The 22,363-nt window shown below is 45.1% G+C and overlaps 1 protein-coding gene across 3 annotated transcripts in view; it reads left to right on the top strand.

The window, feature by feature from the left end:
- Positions 1 to 22,363, top strand: part of PAK3 (p21 (RAC1) activated kinase 3) — a 238,133-nt gene that overhangs the window by 100,845 nt on the left and 114,925 nt on the right. The window contains exon 1 of one of the 3 annotated variants that reach the window (XM_075323942.1): positions 17,004 to 17,160. The exons of the other annotated variants lie outside the window; for them this stretch is intronic. The gene's annotated coding sequence lies outside the window, so the exon portion shown is untranslated. Of the gene's footprint in view, positions 1 to 17,003; positions 17,161 to 22,363 lie in introns of those variants that run through there. 3 annotated transcript variants of the gene reach the window in all.

The raw sequence follows: 22,363 nt of genomic DNA on the forward strand, positions 1-22,363 counted from the left end.
AAAATTAAGAGACCACTTCCAAATTGTCAGTTTTTATTTTTCTCTTTATAGGTATATTTTTGAGTAAAATGTAGTTCGTTATTTTATTCTATAAACTACTGACAACGTCTCCGAATTTCCAAGCAATAAATTTTGTATTTATTTTCTGAAAACGAGATATAGCCAAAATAACAAAACAATGCATTGCTTTCACACCTCAAATAATGCAAAGAAAACAAGTTCATAATCATTTAGAAACAACAATACTAATGTTTTAACTCAGGAAAAGTTCAGAAATCAATATTTTGTGGAGTAACCATGCTTTTTAATCACAGCTTTCATGCGACTTGGCTGCTTTCCTCCAGTCTTTCACACTGGTTTTGGGTGACCTTATACCACTCCTGGTGCAAAAATGTAAGCAGTTCTTCTTTGTTTGATGGCTTGTGACTATCCATCTTCCTCTTGATTACATTCCAGAGGTTTTCAATGGTGTTCAGGTCTGGAGATTGGGCTGGCCATGACAGGGTTTTGATGTGGTGGTCCTTCATCCACTCACTGATTGACCTAGTTGTGTGGCATGGCGCATTGTCCTGCTGGAAAAAAAAACAGTCCTCAGTTTGGGAACATTGCCTGAGCAGAAGGAAGCAACTGTTTTTCCAGGATAACCATGTATTTGGCTTGATTCATAAGTCTTTCACAAAGTTCAATCTGCCCAATTCCAGCCTTACTGAAGCATCCCCAGATCCACACCGATCCGCCACCAAATTTCACAGTGGGTGCAAAACACTGTGGCTTGTAAGCCTCTCCAGGTCTCCGTCTAACCATTAGGCGACCAGGTGTTGGGCAATGCTGAAAATTAGACTCATCAGAGAAGATTACCTTACTCTAGAAATTACTCTGCCCTTTAGTAATCAGTAGTAGCTTTGGTATTTTGGGAATAACCCTTTAATTTTGAAACAGTTACTTGAAGTAAAACTGCAACTGCAGGCATAGTTTTTATTAATTGCTGTGAAAATAGTATTTGGGGAGTAACCCTTTGTGCCTTCATTATAGAAAAACTATGGGATTTGGATAGAACTTTTTAATGGAAGCGTTAGCTGCGTCACTTTGATTCTGTCGGACCTCTCCTCCAGTACGCTTTTGTGCATGCTCTGTTTTTGTGCCCATTAAAAAAAAATAAATAAATAAAAATTATAACATACATATATATATATATATATATATATATATATATATATATATATATTATATAATATATATATATATAATATATATCTGATACCACTGAAACAAAGTGGAGAGAGATCACAAAAACTGCTCCATCTATAGTGCAGGGTACCATGGGGGATCCACTATGTTTGCTCGATTGGACAAGCGGACACTTTCAGAATAAAGCAAACGAAAATGAAGTTAATTTGCTTACATTGCAGTGTATAGACCTGTCAGAGGGTCGTCTGAATCCCATTTTTAGAAGGACTCTGCCAGAATCCCCAGGACACACAATCTTCCCTATCCACTATTTGTTGATGGCTAGGCTCCTATTTTCATTAGGGATTTAATAATCATAAATGCTGTTGAACCATTCTGCTCGTTCCGTCCGATTTTTATTTATTTATTTATTTATTTTTATATATTTATTTTTATATATATATATATATATATATATATATATATATACACGTGTGTGTATGTGTGTATATATATATATATATATATATATATATATATATGTATATGTATGTGTGTGTGTATATATATATATATATATATATATATATATATATATATATATATATATATATATATATATATATATATATATATATATATATATATATATATATATATGTGTATATATATATATAATTTTATTTTTATATCTTCTTTATTTTAGAATGTTCAATAGATAACAGCTCAAAGTAACCATTCTCCTATGAATCAACACTTTCTGCCTGGAAATTCCACTTTTATTTTACAATATCAGCATTGTGAACAAGATTTTCCAAAATGTGATTAACTCACTGCAGACAGAATGTGCAGTGGAAATTGACCATTGTCTGTAGCACATTGCCGTATAGTGCTGCAGAGATATGAGCTGACCGGTCCTGTGAGGACGCACCTTGCAATATTTATTTTTGCCTGCTGGATTAGAATATACCCTTGGTAAAGGTGCACGAGCTGAAACCCAGTGTTAAGTCACTTAGAATGGAATGGAGAGCCTTGTTTTTAGAACTTTTCTTTTTTTCTATTCTCTGTTTATTAGGCAGTGGCATTCAAGCACCTCGCTCATGATGCCCAGTCATTTGCCAGCGTGCACACGGGTGGGTGGAAATGTGCCATGTGTTTTGGATGCTGTCAGAGATAGAGGCCAGAAAATAAAAGTAGTTCACCTCGGGAGTTGTATTAAGCAATCCAGCTACAGAAAATGTATCATCATAACCGTGTAATAGTAAAACCCAGTCTGCCCTACGGTACATACTCCGCAGAGACTTGTACGCTTTTGTCCTTTTATTCCTTTGTTTTTATGCATTTTATGCTAATATTTAGAACATGGTCTTCATTCTATGTAGGACATCAAGCCACATTTTAAAGAAATTTTCTAGCCATTTTAAGCCACAAAAAATGCTTTATGAAACCACCCGGACAGCTTTGTCACATCTGTTTTCTAGCAGCATGCTTCACACCATGGCTGTCACGCCACCTCTCCGGGTCATGTGTCTGCAGCTGTATAACACATACAAATAAACGTACAAACGTCTCGAACCCGTGTTAGTAGCACATAGTCCAAATTTCTTTCTGTCTCTTTTTTTTCTTTCTTTCTTTCTTTTCTTTTTTTTCTTTCTTTGTTTCTTTTTTCATTTTTTTTTTTCATTTTCTTTGTTTCTTTTTTTTTTCTTTCGTCGTTTAAAGTAGCAAAGAATTTAGTGCTCTCATTGTCTTCTGTTAGAGGACAAATTGTATTCATAGAATGATCCCTGCTCTCATCCACATCTGGGAAGAGTATACTTTAATGAAGTTCATATTGCTGATCTTGGCTGTGACTAAAGGGGCAGAATACATGTTATGTGAGACATGTTTATCAATCTGTACATTAGCAATTCATATCACTACATGTGCTATTTTAGTGAAACTGCAATTGTATAACACTTGAAACATCCATACATTAATTAGTTGTAGTTTCCAAACACCCCTAACTCATATAATCTCTGCTATTAGTGAGTAATCTGTGCAGAATATCAAGGGCATCACATGAGGTGCAGCTGCAACCCATTTCCCCTGCCTTCTGCTTCCAATAGGTTTCTCCTGCTCTTACAAGTGGGAGGAAGGCTGAGGCTGCATCTTTAATGGTGTGTACAGAATATTTATTGTATCATGTGAGATGCATCTTCAGCCTGTCCTGCCTGTCTCCTGCTTGTGATTGTCTGTGCTGCTTGTAAGAGCAGGAGAACTCTAGAATAAGCAAAAGACCGTCTGAAGCTGCTATCACATGATACACTTCAGCCTTTCACCCATTCCTCCTGCTAGTAATAGGAGACACCTATCAAAAGCAGGATGTCATGCGGTGTTCAGATCCACACTCGCAGGGTGCCGCGGCGATGTCAGACCATGTTCACATTGCAGAGTCCGGCAGGCAACCTGAGGTATCTTAATTGCTCAGCCTCAGCCGGGCATTGGCTGAGTTTTTTGCACTGCTTTCCAATCCTGCAGGAGTTAATTTCTGTGGCGTGGTGTGCGGCTATTGGAGACTCGGGTTTCTAATTTCTATTCAGTGGTCTCCTCTCTATTTAAAGGGGTTATCCGGCTTCTTTGACATTTTTTTTTTAATTTCCCTATTGGGCTACATTGGGGCAGGTAAGTAGATAGAGAGCACTTACCTGCCCTGCTGTCAGCCCCTCTCCCCCGGCTCAGAGCGGTCATGTGACCACTCCTGCCGCGATTTTGCTGCTTCCGGTCATTTCATGTCAACATGGGCAGGACCATATTGACATGCAAATCTGGGAACAGCATGTCGCCTCCCTGCTGGGCTGTACAGTACGAGGAGTCACCGCCCCCTTCCCTGCACCCTCCCACACATTCCCACGCACCTCCAGTAACCTCCCCCTGCACTGCTGTGGGGTCCGTGACCTGGGGGCGGGGCCTGGCGGCAGCTGCCGTGGTGTCAGCTCCAGCACCAGGCCCCCTGCCCAGCACAGAGCCATATGTGTGCGTGTGCAGAGCCATATGTGTGCAGAGCCATATGTGTACGTGTGCAGAGCCATATGTGTGTGTGTGCGGTGCAGAGCCATATGTGTGCGTGTGCAGAGCCATATGTGTGCAAAGCCATATGTGTGCGTGTGCGGTACAGAGCCATATGTGTGCGTGTGCGGTGCAGAGCCATATGTGTGCGGTGCAGAGCCATATGTGTGCGTGTGCGGTACAGAGCCATATGTGTGCGGTGCAGAGCCATACGTGTGCGGGTGCGGTGCAGAGCCATATGTGTGCGTGTGCGGTACAGAGCCATATGTGTGCATGTGCGTTACAGAGCCATATGTGTGCGTGTGCGGTGCAGAGCCATATGTGTGCGTGTGCGGTACAGAGCCATATGTGTGCGGTGCAGAGCCATACGTGTGCGGGTACGGTGCAGAGCCATATGTGTGCGTGTGCGGTACAGAGCCATATGTGTGCATGTGCGGTACAGAGCCATATGTGTGCGGTGTAGAGCCATATGTGTGTGTGTGCAGAGCCATATGTGCGTGTGCGGTGCAGAGCCATATGTGTGCGTGTGCAGAGCCATATGTGTGCAGAGCCATATGTGTGCGTGTGCGGTACAGAGCCATATGTGTGCGTGTGCAGAGCCATATGTGTGCGTGTGCGGTGCAGAGCCATGTGTGTGCGGTACAGAGCCATGTGTGTGCGTGTGCAGAGCCATATGTGTGCGGTACAGAGCCATATGTGTGCGGTACAGAGCCATATGTGTGCGGTACAGAGCCATATGTGTGCGTGTGCAGAGCCATATGTGTGCGTGTGCAGAGCCATATGTGTGCGTGTGCGGTGCAGAGCCATGTGTGCGGTACAGAGCCATGTGTGTGCGTGTGCAGAGCCATATGTGTGCAGAGCCATATGTGTGCGGTACAGAGCCATATGTGTGCGTGTGCGGTACAGAGCCATATGTGTGCGTGTGCAGAGCCATATGTGTGCGTGTGCGGTGCAGAGCCATGTGTGCGGTACAGAGCCATGTGTGTGCGTGTGCAGAGCCATGTGTGCAGAGCCATATGTGTGCGGTACAGAGCCATATGTGTGCGGTACAGAGCCATATGTGTGCGTGTGCAGAGCCATATGTGTGCGTGTGCAGAGCCATATGTGTGCGTGTGCGGTACAGAGCCATATGTGTGCGTGTGCAGAGCCATATGTGTGCAGAGCCATATGTGTGCGTGTGCGGTACAGAGCCATATGTGTGCAGAGCCATATGTGTGCGTGTGCAGAGCCATATGTGTGCGGTGCAGAGCCATATGTGTGCGGTGCAGAGCCATATGTGTGCGTGTGCGGTACAGAGCCATATGTGTGCGTGTGCAGAGCCATATGTGTGCGTGTGCGGTACAGAGCCATATGTGTGCGGTGCAGAGCCATATGTGTGCGTGTGCGATACAGAGCCATATGTGTGCGGTGCAGAGCCATACGTGTGCGGGTGCGGTGCAGAGCCATATGTGTGCGTGTGCGGTACAGAGCCATATGTGTGCGTGTGCGGTACAGAGCCATATGTGTGCGTGTGCGGTGCAGAGCCCGATGTGGGGCTGTTATTTGCAATGCTGTAGTGGTAATAGGTCAGGTGCTGGGGCAGAATATACTGACAGGGAATGTGTGTGCAGGGGGCGAGGCTGGACACGGGTGGGGCTGGACACTGAGGCTGGGTGGTGACAGCTCTGACTGAGGTTTTGCACAGGAAGGGGTCAGTTTGCTGGATCTGAATGTAAACAAGAAGCTGCAGAGAATAAAGGGATAATTCAAGAGGAACAAAAGTTAGAAAACAAAAAATAACAATGTAGGTGTGATTTATATGACAATACAGCACAGATCAACTCAAAAATTTTTGTTAAGCTAATGTCGGACAACTCCTTTAAGGCTGGGGAGTCTGTTGCTACTGATAATAGCTTCAGCTTATGCTCCTGCGATTCCAGTCTTGGTGGTGATCCAATTTATGGTGACCTGTAGTTTGCTGTTTGTGTGGTGTGGAAGTTTTCCCATTGTGCATTTTACTTCTTTTGCTATTTTGTTCCCTCCCCCTCCCCGTACACATATTGTCTATCCTTTGTGTAAAGTGTGTATGAGTTGTGTTTTTTCCCTCCTGTCCGTGTTTGTTGGGCTTATTACGGTGTGTCCAGCCTGCTCCAAGAGTGGGAGAGGGGGAGTAAGAACAGGGCTCGGACAGGAGTCAGGGTCACACTGGGGGCTCAGACCTCCCTACCATCAAGCGTACCTCTGAGATAAGGGACAGTGCAGGGACTCCAGTCTGAAGGCCAGCCTAGGAGCCCCTGTTTAGTCATTTTATACCTCGTGATAGAGGAGGCATGGAAGGCACATTGGTGGGGCATCACGCAGGATGCGTGTAGACTTTACAATGTTAGTGGACAGCAGTCCTGTGTCTCTGAGCTCCAAGTTGGCATTAAAGGAATCATATTGAACTTGGCAGACAACTAAGAAATGGCAACATCAACTAAAACAAGAATTCACAGATTCTCCACATTAGATTATTAAGTATTAGGCAAAACCATTAAACATTTTGCTGCAGTTCTCCTGGAAATTCGTATTTATCAGCCAGCCCGAGCGTTTCTGCCAAGGCGGATGATAGTAAAGGCAGTGATCGAGGTCTCGCGGCTTGGCTTCCACCGATGACATCCCATGTCTAACCTGTAACCTGCCAAGAAATTTTACAGTGAATTAATCTGCAGGTTTATGTGCAGCAGGGAATGTTTTGTTACCACAGTGATCACCTGTGCGAAATGAATCTCTTCAGCCAGGTGACGAGGCCTCCTCCTCGGGTAGACTGCGTATATGATAAAAATAGCTTATTCAGACAGACTGTATATGTGACATGTGCCTGTGGGAGATTATACAAACGATTACATAGGGAAAATGGCACTGTTACCATGCCGACCACTCCGGAGGAAGGTTTTATATATCCACGGGCTTATGAGAAATAGAAGGAGGAACCTGACTGGTACATACCACCACCTCTTCATTTCCCCGCAACTTTTTCCCCCCTTTTCTGCATAGTGTAGAATAACTGAAGCTATTACATATTATAACTTGGGGGTCCTGACTCCCGGACTGACCGGTTGCGAGAACAAAGATACTATCACAGAGTGAAGACATAACCACTTTCACTCTCCTAGGCCTTTTCTCACTTTCTCCTAGAGAGGTGATAGAGACCTATGCTATACACTGTAATACTATAGTATAGCATAGTGTTACGGTCGCCGAGGGGCAGTGAGCATCTGAGAGGAGACCCACTGGGCCGTACACCGGATTTCCCTGTAGGAGCTAACCTAGAGCTAAACCCTATATAGGGTTTGACCGGCACAGCCCCGGGGGGCCTAAATGCATGACTGCCAGGACCAGTGGAGGTTGGCTATGACGGATAAAGTTAGTCTCTTAATGTCCGGTGCGGGTGTGCTTGGATGTGGCAGGAAGGAGGTGGTGGTTCAGACGTGACAGGAAGGAGGTGGTGGTTCAGACGAGGCTGGAAGGAGGTGGTGGTTCAGACGAGGCTGGAAGGAGGTGGTGGTTCAGACGAGGCTGGAAGGAGGTGGTGGTTCAGACGTGGCTGGAAGGAGGTGGTGGTTCAGACGTGGCTGGAAGGAGGTGGTGGTTCAGACGTGGCTGGATGGAGGTGGTGGTTCAGACGTGGCAGCACAGAGGTGATGGTAGAGAGCAGGCTCTAGGATGAGACAGGTTAGAGACACGAGACTGGTACTAGGACAAGACAAGCTGAACTAGACACAGTAGTTTATGGAACATGAGCACTAGCAACGCACTAAACGAATAGGCAACATTGCTCAGGCGCCTCCCCTAAGGGGAGGCAGTCTTAAATACCTTTAGGGTAATAGGTTGGCCTCAGGGATCATTTCCGCGTAATTGGATGCCGCCCCTTTAAGAAAGGGGGTGTGGCAGTGTGTGCACCCTTCGGGCACTCCCAGAAGGCCTGAAAGTAGGAGGAAGCTGCGGCAGACCCCCGGGCAGAAACTGGGTGCAAGGAACCGCCGGACAGGTGAAGAGTGGTGACCCCGCCGGGGCTTGGGAGCAGGGGTGCCGCACCGGGACCAGGCGCTACACATAGATTATATAGACAAACTAATCTGCAATCTATTGGTCGTAGTGGTGTCTCCTGCAGTGAACATTGCAATTTATTACATCAAAAGTAAAAGTACAGTATATAAAGTACGGCATGCATATTTAATATAGACTGTCTATTATGCACTGCATTGAAAGCCTCCGTACACATTAGACTAGACTTGTCCAACATAGGTGTGATCTGCTGACCCTGTATATGGGGTCTCCTGACTCTCCCCTGACATTTGTTGAGGAGAGAAGGATCCGGCCTGCTGAATTTAAGCATCCAATCCTTTTTGTTCTTTAAGATGAGCCGCTTCTACAGGAGTCTTCTAGCGAATCCCGTAAAGAACATAAGCGCACCCGTCTGAGCCGAGCATTCCTGTGTGTGGGAGAGTCAGGGAAGAGGGCTGCTGAATTATCTTGTGTATGGAGAACTTAAAAAGTAACCGTCATTTTAATTTACATTTCTTCACTCAATAGTACATGTGAAAATAAGAAACTTTGTAATATATCTGATCAGAGAAATCTGCTTCTTTCTCCTCCTGGACTGATCGATCGCTGTCAGTCCATGGATAAATGCGGTCTTCAGTGAATACAGATTTTGCCATTAATGAGATGGCAGTTGGTGCTTAGAAAATTCTATGGAGCACTGTAACTGTTTTAGGAGAACTTGCAGCAGAATGTCCGTGTCTTCCTCCAGCTCCTCACTCCTCTCCATAGAATTTTAAAAGCACCAAGTATCATCTCCTATCTCCCTAATGGGATAATCTGCCCTCACTGACTACAGATTTTATCAAGGAATTGAGAGTGAAGATCAGTCCAGAAGGAGAAAGTGCAGATTTCTCTGATATGAAAATGAGCAGGTTTGTAATATATCTTGATTTACTATTCATTTATGAAATAAAAATGAAAACAAATGTTATACTGTAACTGTTCTTCTTCAGCGCTTGTTCACATGGGCCTCTACCTCTATATGGAGATCCAGGGCAGAAATCCACCTCTATCGTAAAACAGGAGGCATCGAGAGTCTTTTTGTCTGAAGATCTACAAATGTACTTGTGTTGGGCAGAGCTGTAGCTGTTTTGAAGGTGATATTAGTGGAAACATTAGTACATAAATCATGTCCTGAGTAAATGTCCATGTGGTGTCCAGTGGAGCTGCCCGCTTACACACATCCTCAATAGGGGTCCTGAAAATGTACATGAAAAGAAAAGCTTCTTATCACATGCCAGTCTCATGAATCTGGATGTCTTATTAATCTATCTTCAGGTCTTTTGCTTGCCATTATCATGTAAGTTATTGAAGGCTCCTGGAACAATTGCCCCATTCGCCCTGTTACCGGTGTGTCTCGGGTGACAGTCATGTGGTTTCTGGCAGTAGAAGGTCAGTGTTTGGCTGCGCAAAGTGCTCCCTGACTGTGTATTGTTCCTGCTGTCAGTATTCCTTGGTATAGGTAGCTTTCCTTCTGGATTCATCTCTCCCCCTTTTGGACCCAGCAGGCGCTCGCCATGCACCGAGCTGCTGATTTATCAGTATTCTCTTGGTGCTTAAATACTCCCATCTTCCCTGGACTGGTGCTGGTGATATTATTCAGTTTATTCCTAGCTCTGGTTGCAAGCAGGTGGCTTGTGCTCATCTGTAGTATTGTTGCTGAAACTTTGGTGAACTGCCTGAGTCATCTGTGGATAAGTAGTTCATGATTTTTCCCCATGTGTCCTTCTTGTATCTTCCTTTTTAGTGTTTAGTGGGGTTGACTAAGAACTCATCCCATCCATTGCCTATTTAGGGTCCAGCACTAGGGATACCTAGAGTCAGGTATCCGGCTCGGTGCATAGGTGTGAACCTATCTAGGGTGATGAGGGACCCCAGGGACCAGCAGTAGGTTTGGTCATCTTCCTCTTCCCTAGACACGTCCCCTTCCCTTCCCTTTCGCACTGGCTTGGTACTTCCCCATATCTAGCGTGGCACTTCCCTTCCGTGATCAGTTCATGTTGAAGTTGTCCATCGTTTGCGATGTTGCTGCATTTTTCATCCTCCTAGCTATGGCTGTAGGTCAGTAAGTGAGCTCATTGCAGCATGCACCTCACAGACCAGTGGATGGTAATCGGATTTCCCATTTAGCAGTCCCGGTGGCAGTGATGGCACAAATACAGGTTTTTGCTAATGTTGGAAAAATTCTGCAGAATCAAATAAAGGCTCTTATCCATGAGAGAGCTGCTGCCGCTGAGTGTTTTCCCGGCAGCACCTGGCACGGTCTGGAGGGGTTGCCCATCTTCCAATAATGTACTTTAGGTTGTCTTTTCACATATATTTAGTTGTATATAAATAGGTAATGGCTGAAGCTGAGAGCCGCTCTGTCCGCTGTCATCCTGAGCCAATATTAATGCACAGCCAACGCCAGTCAGATGCAGAGGGCACTAACCTACGAAGAGTGAAGTATGTAGGTAGCCGTGTGATTATGGAAGAAGACATTTTCCTGCACTTAGATAAGCTTGGATGGGCTTTGCTTTAATGTCCTTCTTATATAGAGATCAGAGATGCATAAAGCAGTGTTCCCCAACCCAGTGCTGCTGCTCTTACATTATTAATAGCGATGCTTTCTCCTAGGAGCGTAGAGAGAAACAAATCTCCCTAGTAGCCGGCGTCTAGCCTGGCCAATGCTGCTATTCATATGGCAAAACGGAGCAAACGTCAGATGAATAGGGCAGCAAACGCCTCTCGTTGGCTCTAGCGAGATGTCTCTCCTCCCACCATGGGCTGATTTCCATATTGTCCCCATCGCGCATTGTGCATAAACTTACACAGCTTGTCTCTTTTAAGGCACCACTACATCTTTTTTGGCTTTTTTTTTGTTCTGCTTTGGTGAGAGTGATGGATTTAGCTATATGGGAACATCCCTCTCTGTTAGGCTAGGGACCCACTTTGCGTTCTCCTACTTGCAGTTTAGAACGCACGTTTTGGGCTTAATTGATTTGACCACAGTTGCCTTTTTCAGAAATTTAGCGCTGAAAATGCATGCGTATTTACCGCGTCTTAGATGCGTTTTGAGCGCTTTTTATCTGCGTTTTCACCTGCGTTCTGATAGTTGCGTTTTGAACATAAAGACACTGCTTAATAAAGTTTAAATAGTCAAATTCTTTGAAAAAATGGGAAGAAAAGAATCAAATCTATATTCATAGAAAAAAGCATTACATTTTTTGTTCATTAAATTATTGCGGTAATATGATATTTTATGTAAAAATAGCAAAGTATTAATTTGCTTTATTTAAATTGTCGGACTATGTGTGTGTGTAAAGGGACTTATGAAATCATTATTTTGAAGTACAAAACGCATGTTTTCTGCACTGAAAAAAGCAGATAAAACGCAGAAATTTGAATGAATCTTGGTTTTTGCCATTTCTCATTGACTTCAATGTTAGCAAAACGCACCCAAAATGACAAAAATAATTGACATGCTGCTTCTTTGAACGCATGGTTTTTGCCACAAAATATGCAAATTAAACGCAGCGTTTAGAAACGCAAAGTGGGGTTGGAAAATCCACTTTTTCCATAGACTTTGCTGGTAAATCAAAACGCATGCCTTATGGCAAGAAAAAGGTACTTCCCACAACGGACCTAAAAAGCACCTAAAACGCAAAGTGGGTCCCTAGCCTTAAGCTATGTGCACACATGGCGTGTTTTTTTTTTTTGCATTTTTTCATGTGTTTTCTCTTGCTTACAAATAAAAGCAAAGAGAAAGCATTCCAGCAAAGTCAATGCAATTGTGACTTGCTGTGCACACGATGCTTCTTTTTTTCCTTGCAGATTTTGATGCTGAAAAAAGAAGCCGCATGTCAGTTGTTTATGCTTTTTTTATTTCTGTGTTTCTGTAATCCACTTCAATGCATTATCACTACAGTGCTATGGCAGCACTTTGCCTCACACCGTGCATACGACATGGTGTGTGAGGCTCTCCATGGCTCAGTAACCCGGGGGCGTCATCAGGTTCCTGTGATCACATTACAGGGACCCAATCGCCAGGGAGAGGTAAGCGATTCCTCTCCCTACCTCCTGAATGCTGCGATCACACTGATCACAGCAATTAGGGAGTTAAACTTCCAGGAGCGTCGCGGGCAGCGCTCTGGGCAGTCAGTCGGGTCCCGGCTGTCACATCAGCTGGAGACCCAGGAGCAATCGCAAGGGTACAGCAAAGGAACCCCTGTGATCGCTATGACTAAAAAAAAAACAAAACGCAAAAAGCAGGGAAAAAAATGTGCAAATGAAATAAAAAGTGCACGTTTTTTTCTGCCAAGACATGATTTAATTTCAGAAAAGAAACACATAAAAAAGCAATGTGGGCACAAAGTCTTAGGCCGGTTTCACACATCCGGCTTTTTGCCGGTTTGCCGGATCCGGCGCTCTCCCATACAGTGACTACAGTACAGTGACAGCGCAACAAGCGCCGGTCACGTGCTGTCATGTGACCGGCGCATGTGACCCGGAAGTTACAGCGCTGTCACTGTACTGTATTGTCTGTACGGAGAGCGCCGGATCCGGCAAACCGGCGAAAAGCCGGATGTGTGAAACCGGCCTTAGGCTGCTTTCACACATCCAGTTTGTGCTGAGCGGCACAATCCGGCTCAAAAACCTATGCAACGGATGCGGCGAAAAAAACTGATCCGTTGCATAAGTTTTTGTTACATCTCGTGGCTCTCCTGAGGCAAGGACTGAGGCAGTCTCCCATTCCTTGCCTGCCACGAGCACTCCTGCTCAGCAGCGCTGAAGGTCTGCCAGACTGCGCAGTGTGCAGGAGATACCTTCTCAGAGAGGCAGCAGAAGGGTGACACCTAGTGGTTCTCCTGTTACAAGGAGTGAAGCGGTCTCCCATTCCTGGCCTGCCGCAGACTCTCCTGCTCAGCAGCCCCGAAGGTCTGCGAGGCTGCGCAATGTGCAGAGGTTTACTGCTCAGGGAAGCAGTGAGATTCCCGTTATCTCTGCACATTGTGAGACCGAGGATCCCGCCTCTATTTCCCAGAGGCAGGAGGGTGAGCATGTGCAATGCGTGGTGGGTCCTGATTCGCTCACTGACGTCACACGGCTTGATGACAAGGCTGGTGACGTGGTGAATCCTGACTGGCCAGGCTGGGACGTCGTGGACCCTGATTGGGTCAAGTCCGTCATCTCCGCCTCGCGCCCGCCCTCGGGTGGAGCTGCACCTCCTTAAAAGCTCCCCCTGCCATCATGGTGGCGCGCGACCGTCCTTCTATGTTTGGATGTCTGGCAGCGTGCTGCCACGCCACTGCTCAGGCATTACTGTCTCTTGTGGGCTTGGCCCTTGCTGCTCCGGCAGTACCTCGTTTGCAGGCCGTGTTCCTGCCTTGCTGCTCCGGCAGTACCCCCGTCAACAGGCCGTGTTCCTGTCCCAGGTGAGCTCCTCAAGTCTCCATTGGACTCACCTGGTTATTGAAAGCACACGTGCGTGGGCACCTCTGTGCTACCCTCGTGCCATATTCTCGTGACTTCCACTGGCACACGTGCGTGGGCACCTCTGTGCTTCCCCGTGCAACAGGTACACCGAGCCGTGAGATCTGTGCCATACAACCCTCACGGGTTAGGGCAGATCGGTGTACATAGATCGTCTGTGACATTACAGACGATCTCTAGCAGCAACCCGCTCACTCTTCACCCACCATAGCGGCGGTCCCTTACACCGCACAGTGGACCTTGACCGGCGGAAGCAGTCCATTTCCCATCTTGGCACGCTTCCCCGGGTCCCCCTCGTAACAAGTTTTTGCATGCGGCCCGTCCGGTTTTTGACGGATGCGGCTTGATACTGAGCATGCGCAGTGCAAAAAACCGCATCCGGCGTCCATAGGCTTGCATTGTGAATCGCGCCGAATCCGGCGCAATGCGGTTTTTTCGCCGCACCAAAAAACGTGCCAGGCAACGTTCCATCCGGCCGCCGCATGGGCTAAATATGTCGCATCCAGCAAAAACCGGACGCAACGAAAGGCCATGCGGCACAATACGGCGCTAATGCAAGTCTATGCGGGGAAAAACGCAACCGGCGGCAACAAATACCGGTTGCGTTTTTTCTGCAGAGCGCCGCAATTGTGCCGCACGGCAAAAAACGGATGTGGGAAAGCAGCCTTATACTTGCCCGCCAGAATCTTCACCTTTTTTTAGCGTCACTGCAGTTCTGCTCGGAGCCACAAAGTTGGGCTATTGGCTGCAGCACTGCCGACATGACATCACTGCTGCAGACCATAAGTGACAACGGGAGCAGTGGTGGAGATCAGCGCTGCACAAAGCAGCTTTTATGTAGGAATTAGTGTGAGGTATGGGACCATTCTTCAAAGGGGTTTCCAGTGGTGATGATATTGAGGATTACAGTCATAAAATGTCCTTCTCTCCTGACTGCAATTTTGCAATATATGTGTTGAAATGTTTTAGAAGGCAATCTGCTCTAAAGGAGCCTCTACAGTGAGCTATACATATGCATACATGTATGTAAATGGATATGGAGATATAAAATATATATTATACACACACTGCCGAGTGTCTTTTCTAGTGCGAGTGCCTCCTAGATTATATAATATATATATCTATATTATACAAACTCTCCTTTCCCATGAGAAGCGCACATATAGATGTGTTGATTGTGTTACTCCGTGTTCCACGATGCGATGTGCAATGCTGTGATGTTCCTGGGGGTCATTTCTATTCACAGATTCATGTGATTTGTGGTTTCTCTCCTTTTGACTTGAGTAGAAGGATCTTATTAAATCCAATTTGTCGATACGTGATCATGCAGTTTGTACATGTGGTTGTTTAGGACTAAATAATGATTTTCATAGTAAAATGGCTCAGCCTGAACTATTCTTGCACCTCCAATAAGCTTACAAATGTTTATGTAAAATGACAGGTAGAATTTAACCAAAATAAATTTTTAGACTAAGCTGTCATGTGTACATGAGGAATAACACTAGCTTTGGCCATTATATGACTTGTATCCTGCATTTTTACAAATTTCTAAGCTGTGTATCTGTGAATCCAGCACCAAAGGGAAATCTGACTGTGTCTGCTTAGTCCTATTTCCTCTCCATAAATCTCAATATGCTTTATCTAACACCTCACTGCTCACTGTGCTGACTTGTCTGTCTTGCCTTGACCAGGACATCTTTTGAGCAATTTTGTTCCAGTGTAAAGTTAGTTCAGGAGAAGTGGCTCATAAGTGGAGAAAGAAGCATATTTCTCTAAGATAGAAGACAAAGTTCCCTATGTTCTCTTCTCCTGTTGATTTACGCAAAGTTTGTGAATACTAGTGACAGAAGCAACATGTGCACAGCCTTTCTGAATTCTCATAGATTTTGCTGAGGAAGGAAATGCATGCAGTTTAGGGCAACAAACTGCACCCTCAGGCTATGTGCGCACACAGCGTTTTTTTGACTGCAAAAACGCAAACAAATGCACCTGTGGCAAAAACACACCGGTAGAAAAAAAGCATACATTTTTAGTGCATTTTTGACCACTGTGTTTTGCTACGTTTTTCCAATGCATTGCATGGGTGTAAAACGCAGTAAAACGCAGGAAAGAATTGACATGTCCATTTTTTTTTAAGCTCAAAAACACACAGCTAAAAAAAAAAAAGTTGTGTGCGGAGAGCAAAAATGAAAAGTCATAGACTTTATTGGGGAAGCAAAGTAATACAGTTTTCAGCCCCAAAATGCACAAAAACGCACCTGAAAAACCACACCTGAAAAAACACAAAAACGCCACAAAAAAACGCGCAGTGTGCACATAGCCTTAGCCAATGTTCACATGTAGCATCTTTTGTGCATCTGTGTTGCGTTTTTGAGGTCACAAAGATGCACCTAAATGCAGCATTTCCTTCTCCCAGCAAAGTCTATGAGATTTCTATTTTGCTGTCCACACTGGGCATCTTTTGTTGGCTGCATCTTGGCTGCGTTTTTGAAGACGCAGTGTGTCAATTATGTCCGCGTTTTTGAGCCCTTCCAGTCAATTGATTTGAGTTAAAAACGCATTGGGCAAAACGCGGTAAAAACGCAATGTGTTTTTGCCGTGGCGCATTTTTGATGCACTCAAGATGCACTGCCAAAAAAATGCTACATGTGAACATAACCTTAATACTGTACACAAAAATGAATCAAAAGCTGCACAGGGCCTAGTAGCACTGTTGTTGTTGTGTTTTTTTTTTTTTTTTTTATTTTTTTTTTTTTAAGACCAGCTTCAGCCAGAGGACAGGGAAGCCCCTTTAAGAAATAAAAAAAATTCTATATATATTTTATGATATGGTGTGTTCTGCTTTTGATGTACGATGCAGTGGATCTTTGTGTGCTGTGCTCTGGAATATGTTGGCGCTCTATATGATTATTCTAGTTTTTACGTCTTTTTATTTATTTTTTTTCTGTAAATATAATTGAGACTCCTAAGCTGTAGGGCCTGTGACGTGGGCAGTGAGTGGCTGGTGGTAGGTGAGTGTCCGCAGCCTCGCTGGCAGGGCACCTCTGGGCACACAATGCAGGCTGACTTGGGGAAGGCATCACATTTTGCGCTTCCCTCCCTCTCCCTCTGAAAGGTTTCTCTACACTTCCTGCTTCGAAACAAAAGATTTGCCTATCCCAGCCCTCCTAGTGCTATTAGTAGTATTATTATCAGCCGCCTGGCAGCCAATCCGGGCAGCAGAAAGATGGTGACATCATGGGCTAGGGAACAGCAAGGAGGCAGCTGAAGCATCCAAGCCACTAATGTGAGCGCTGGAGGTCAGGAGAAAGGATGGCAGCGTCTCTGCAGATGCACTGATCCGGGGCTCCCCTTCATCAGGACCACTTGCAGCTGTGGGGGCGCTGAGGATGCCAGGGTGTGTGCCAGGTAAGGCCATCTCTCCTGCTGCAGCCATGCTGCCTTGTGTTCAGCTGTCTAGCAATGGCCTGCAGAATGGTGTGTGACGGCTCCCATTGCATTGTGATCTATGTTATATAATCTATACCCTGTCAGTGATATAGCGGTGTGATATGTATTCTATAGCTATTCCGGTATGCTTCACCAGATCCGTTCCTCTGTATATGTAGACGGCTGGGGTTGTATATCTGTGTCTGGAGGGATGGGGCTTTGTATATCTTGGCAGTGGGATCTGCGTATACCTTGTCGGTGGTATTCAGTAGCCAGTTGTGATTGTGAATATTACAGCCACACATTGTTTGATGTATGATGGCGCCACACATGGGAGCACCATTATGGTGAATGTCTATTTAAAGAACCTCAATCTATTAAAGTCCTCTGTATTCATGCGGTGATACATTGATAATTGCTGTGATTCAGGCAAATATTAGGATAGTGAAAAAAAAAATGGAAGGGGGGGAGCGGTGTGTCCAAAAGAGCTTGCAATCGGTGCCATCTGCTGCGCGGTTCTCTGCTGGTGAGGGCCATAAATCCACTTTGCATCTATTATCTTCTCCCCCTTTTGTGCTCCCAGTGAAGACACCTGCTCTTCTGCTCTCGTGACCGGGGCTCAGTAATGGGCCCCATATGCATATCAGCCTTTGTCCGAGCCTTCTCCCCTGCTCCCGGCTCCATTGGCTGGGCTGTCATCAACCTGCCGGCTCCAAAGATTTCAGCGCTGACCATTGTTGTCCTTGGGACAGTTCTGCCAAATGCACCTCCTAATCTGCGGGACGTCTTCATGCATACAAATCCTGCAGATGTTCGCTGTCTGCCAGGTTTATACTATTTATTTAATACAGACCGATACGTATTGTTTTCTTTATTTTACTTTTATGTTACAGATTTATTTCCCCCCTGGCCATATAATACAGAAACACAAGTTTAAAATCAATCACATTCCTCACTTTTCTTCGTGAATATGGAGGGAATCCCTTAGTAAAATGCAGTGATCCAATCTTCGCATCAAATGAATGGAATTATAAAAATGGTTGTTATTACAGATAACCTTATTTGTTACCTCTTTTGAGAGCCATGGTAGCAATTAGCTGCGAGTCCGGCTCCCAGATCATCAAGTTAAAGGGAAATTGTCACCAGGTTTTTACCACCTAATCAGAGAGCAGCATAATATAGGGGCAGAGACCCTGATTCCAGCGATGTCACTTACTGGGCTGCTTACTGTAGTTTTGATAAAATCCCTGCTTAATCAGCAGGAGATTATCATTACAGGACTACTTGGTGTGCTGCCAGGTAGTCCAATATATTCATGAGCTCTGTATAACTGCTAGATCTGCAGCAGAGAAAGCATTCATTTTATCAAAATGACAGCAAACAGCTCAGTAAGTGACACATAGCTGGAATCAGGGTCTCTGCCCCTACATTATGCTGCTCTCAGATGGAGGAGCAAAAACCTGGTGACAGATCCCCTTGAAGTTTCTCTGCGGATGAGTGAAGCCCCTGTATTACATGGACAACATGAGGGGGTCCGAGCATGAGCATCTACTTATCGGCTTTCTCATTTGGCTCCTAGGGAATAGTTCCCTGTCTATATTATATTAGTGGAGCTAGGACAGCAGTGGCTCTTATAGGACAACCTACTTAAAGGGTCATTTCTACCTCAGATATTTAATCCAACTTATTAACTACATTTATTCAATAGATCTTGGAATAATAATAATTTCCACAATTGGATGCATTAAAAAACAAATGTTCCTGTGCTGAGATAATCTTATATACAGTATGTGCCCCTTCTATATACTGTGTAATGTCTGTGTCTGACGGTACAGTTACATGGTCTGATCATACCACAGCTCCTGGGCAAGGAAGGAAGTAAAAATGTATACAGGCCTGGGATCATGGCTGCTGCTTTCTATGAGGTAAAAAGAATGTCTGTGTCTGTTGGAAAACAATGTTTTACCTCCCAGAAAGCTGCAGCTGTGATCCCCCTGTATGTTTGTATAAGCACTCACTCTTCCTCCCCTGCCCAGGAGATGTGGTATGATCAGACCATGTCTCTGTACGGTCAGACACAGCCATTACACAGTACACAGCAGGGACACATATATGATTATCTCAGCACAGGGACATTTTTGTAACTACATCCAATTGTGTAAATTATTATTATTACAACATCTAATGATTAAACTTAACTTTGTTCGAGGGAAAACCCCTTTTAATAGCAGAGATGGGAATGCCCCTTTTAAGGCCGATTTTTTAGCTTCTTAGGTTTAATACATTATATGTATTTTGGCGTCACCTAAGTTGATTGATCAGCACTCCCAATATATGCTACAAGCTCTTCCCAAGCCTGTAAAAGCTGATAACAGGGAACAATAGACTATAATTTCACAGCAACTAATGTAGATAAGCTAGACTTTATGTATAATATCAGTATTATAAAATCTGTAAACCGCATATATGTTTTCCAGATATTCCTATAGTAATTCCCTTTTTGTGCCATTGGCTGTAATATTTCAGAACGTTGGGGGTGACAGGGGGGAATGAATATTTTATTACTCCGTTTAAATGAAAAGCTTAAATGAATCAATACCCAAAACTCATCCTATGGGAATTTCCAAAATTTGTCCATCTCAATGAAAACAAGAAAAATACAAAAAAAAAACAACAAACCCTAAACCTGGGCCATTTCCCCTGTAGCTGAAGTGTTTTCTTACATGTTGATAATGTTGTATCACTTGGGTCTTCTCGGTGATGCTCCTTCCCACGGGATGCTTCCAAATCTGTGCTGCTCGGTGACATTATGCAGATATTTATGGGCCAATGGCCATATTGTAGTGATTGATGGGGAACACATTGGTCCAGTTGCCTGATCATGATAGTAGTGATGTATCTTATTCCTTACTGGTGATCGTAAACTTACTTGGCTTTGTCTCAAAATGACCACCTCTTCTTTGCCCCTAGGCAATACATGAACAGATAACACCAGGAAAAGCCATTATCTGTGCTGTAATTGTTTTGTGCTGGGAGATATGATTCCTGGTGGTCTAGTGGATCACACTCTTGTATTTAAGCCGCAATACCACCCCTTCTCCACAATGAGAAGTTGGTAGAGAATTGCGAGTGCAACTCACTGTAGAACCACACTCTTTACGTTTCTTGTGTGCTCTGTGATGTCTTCAACTGGAGTCCAGTGGAAAACCATTGATGACCTCAAAGTCCCAAAAGACATACCCGACTCCTCTGTGCCACCATAACGGACCTTGCAATCCATTATTAAATTAAAGGGTTTTTGTCCAGAAAAAAAATAACTATTTTGTTGCAGTTGTGTAAAATAATAAATCATGTGTTACTTCTCTCTCAACCTCCAACACCCTCCATCTCCAGCACTTCCTCTCCCATCGCTGCTCCCGATCTTTGTTGACCGGCTGCAGCCAATCACTGGTCTCAGCCTCTCTGGTGATGTACACAGGACGGATTGATGAACCCTAGTGATTCTAGTCCTAGCGGTCATGTGCACTGTACTCGTAACATCATCATGGGAACAGACTGGGGTCCGTAGAGAGGCAGCACTGGACCGGAGGTGGGAGAGTATAGTTATGTTTATTTACAACTGAAACCCTAAGGCTATGTTCACACGCTGCAGATTGGGCACATACATTTAAAGAGAGAGAGATGGGCAGAGAGGAGAGACACACACAAGGAGAGACACACACAGAGAGAGTGAGAGAGGCACACACACAAGGAGAGTGAGAGAGGCACACACACAAGGAGAGTGAGAGAGACACACACACAAGGAGAGTGAGAGAGACACACACACAAGGAGAGTGAGAGAGACACACACACAAGGAGAGAGAGAGAGACACACACACAAGGAGAGAGAGAGACACACACACACAAGGAGAGAGAGACACACACACACACACACAAGGAGAGAGAGACACACACACACACAAGGAGAGAGAGAGAGACACACACACAAGGAGAGAGAGACATACACACACACACAAGGAGAGAGAGAGAGACAGACACAAGGAGAGAGAGACACACTAGGAGAGAGTGAGAGAGACACACAAGGAGAGAGAGTGAGAGAGACACACAAGGAGAGAGAGACACACAAGGAGAGAGAGTGAGAGAGACACACAAGGAGAGAGAGACACACAAGGAGAGAGAGACACAAGGAGAGAGAGACACAAGGAGAGAGAGAGACACAAGGAGAGAGAGAGACACAAGGAGAGAGAGAGACACAAGGAGAGAGAGAGACACAAGGAGAGAGAGTGAGAGAGACACACAAGGAGAGAGAGACACACAAGGAGAGAGAGTGAGAGAGACACACAAGGAGAGAGAGTGAGAGAGACACACAAGGAGAGAGAGACACACAAGGAGAGAGAGAGACACAAGGAGAGAGAGACACAAGGAGAGAGAGAGACACAAGGAGAGAGAGAGACACAAGGAGAGAGAGAGAGACAAGGAGAGAGAGAGACACAAGGAGAGAGAGAGAGACACACAAGGAGAGAGAGACACAAGGAGAGAGACTTGTGTGTGCACAGGGCCTAAAGCTATTTTTTTTTTTTTCACCAAGGCAGCAAATAGTTTTTATTGTAAAACAATAAATAAAGGCGACGTGATGAGCTGCTGGAATGTGTCGGGGTCGGATCAATACTTGCGGTTCTGGATAAAGCCAGGACTCCTGTGTGAGCGGAGTGAAACATTTGGGTGGAAGCCTTCCCTCTTTATTAGTATGATGTCCGGTCAGCGTCCTGACATCAGGGCCTCTGAAAATGACCGTATTCATGCACTAGTTGACCCCTTTTCCGTGTACCTTTGCATTTTAAAATCTTATTAGTAGAACCCAACAACTCTATATAGTCTCCGCCCGTAGAATATGTGACGCTGAAGTGTAATTGACCCTTGTAATCTAGATGCCAGGCTCCGCTGACTGTAACGCTTTGCTTCTTAGATAACCCTTGTTTTCCTGCCCTGGAATATGCCCGCAGCTGGAGATGGGAGCTGCAGTGTCTAGATGCCAGGCGGTATTTATCGGAGGCGGCCAGCCACGCTGTCTGCTTAGCACAGCCCCTGCGAACCCCTGCACCGCGCAGAGCCAGAGCCAGCATGGTGTCCAAGACAAATCCCCTGCCTAGCATTATCTGCCTGCATCCATGCAGAGGTCGCC

The sequence above is a fragment of the Anomaloglossus baeobatrachus genome, chromosome 9 (genome assembly GCF_048569485.1).
Source record: "Anomaloglossus baeobatrachus isolate aAnoBae1 chromosome 9, aAnoBae1.hap1, whole genome shotgun sequence".
Lineage (NCBI taxonomy): Eukaryota > Metazoa > Chordata > Amphibia > Anura > Aromobatidae > Anomaloglossus > Anomaloglossus baeobatrachus.